Source organism: Pteropus vampyrus, unplaced genomic scaffold, assembly GCF_000151845.1.
Source record: "Pteropus vampyrus isolate Shadow unplaced genomic scaffold, Pvam_2.0 Scaffold595, whole genome shotgun sequence".
NCBI lineage: Eukaryota > Metazoa > Chordata > Mammalia > Chiroptera > Pteropodidae > Pteropus > Pteropus vampyrus.
The window spans coordinates 11056-12903 of NW_011889376.1; the positions used below are offsets into that span (position 1 = coordinate 11056).

The following is a 1848-nucleotide window of genomic DNA, read 5'->3' on the forward strand; positions in this document are numbered from 1 at the left end:
AATTTTACAAGTATTCATTCATGTAAACCTCCAAATGATCCATTTCATTGCACAGTGTCTAATTATCTCCATCTACAGAGTTACATTCAGTATAAAATAATCCAGTCATTTATTTTCATAATAACTAAAAACTGCACACTATATATTCATGTGTATAAAATTTACTCCTTCAATTTTGTTGACATAAAACAAAAGAAAATGAAGACTGAAAGATCAAATGCAACTGCAGAAAATGTCTGCTAATTCGATCATTGAAATTGATCCCAGAGAAAGAAATGCATATACTTTCAACTTGTTTACATTGTCAATTTGTAGAATAAAATGATCAGAGGAATTTTTCACCTTTTCTTAAAGATAGAGCTTTAAAGATTATGTCAGTTACGTGTGTGCAAATAGTAATGTATATTTTACAATCTTGATGATCTTTATAAAGTTAGTAGGTTTTCATATGTACCCACTGTAAATGGAAGATAGAGGATCCCTTATAAGAATAAACAAACCCACAGAGAAACCATGTGTTATAACTTCACACTTTTAATATAAAACGCTTTTGCTATGTGATTGGTATCTAATTTTCTGAGAGTTAATGAAACCACCATTGCCATTATGAGTAATATCAAATTTCCCTGACGGTATACATTCTGTAAGTCCAGAAACTACACGTGTTATCCCAAAGAGAAAACTAGATTTCTCACTTATCTATACATTTCTCTATCTATCCATCCATCCATCCATCCATCAATCCATCCATCCAGCCATCACCAATCCATCTATTCATTCATTCATTAGTCCATCCATCCATTTATCCATCTATTTATTCATCCATTAAACACACATGCAGTGAGGATGTGCCATATACCAAATGCTCAGAAGTATTACAAAATAAACCAAAATATAGACTCCCTGCCACCACAGAGCTTCCAATATGGGTGCGCTAAGAAACAACTCAATGTATACCTTCAATACAACATGATAAAGCATATAATGAATCACAGTACAAAGTTTTTTTAAGAACACTAATTGGAGAACAATTAATATTATTTATTTTAATTCAGGAATGTTTCATGGAGTAGAAGAATTTTGGAGAGAACATTTCTGTCAGATAGGACGAGAGCATTTTAAAGTACTGATGATGAAAATTTGTCTTCATTTCTGGAAAATGGAGATAATTTTAAAATAGTTGATATATGTGATGTTCATGACATAGTGTTGTTAATGAGATTGGAAGGGCAGGTTATACTTTAAATATTTTTCAGTGATTCAAATTCTTATTCATTTGAAAGCTTTTAAATAGAGTTAGCAGGGCATTTTTTGCATCCTTGTTTCTTAGGCTACAGATTATTGGGTTAAACATGGGGGAAAAAAGAATACAGTATAAAATACTGCAACTACCTTATCAGTGTTTGGAGAATAGCTGGTGGTAGGATGCAAGTACATAAACAATAGTGTTCCTTAGAATAAGGTGACCACTATGAGATGGGAAGAACAGGTAGAGATTGTTTTGCTTCTGCCATCTGAGGACTTGATGCTCAAAACCGTGATAAGGATACAGAAGGGAGAGATAAATATGACCATAAAAGTGCTGGTCTAGATGAAGCCACACAAGGCAAAGAGCAGAAGCTCATTGATATGGGTATCTGCACGCCAAAAGAGGTGGAATATCACAGAAAAAAATGAAATGGTTGCTAATATTGGAGCCACAAAATGGCAGCCTGAATGTGAGGCAGACATGGACCATTGAAGTCCTACTTCCACTGAATATGCTGACACAATGAAGCAGATACAGACTCTCCTAGACATCAGTGTAGAATAGAGCAATGGGTTACAGATGGCTGCATAGCGATCATA

General features: G+C 34.0%; 1 pseudogene; it reads right to left on the bottom strand.

Moving 5' to 3' along the window:
* Positions 1-1848, bottom strand: part of LOC111733635 — a 9415-nt pseudogene extending 7567 nt beyond the window's left edge.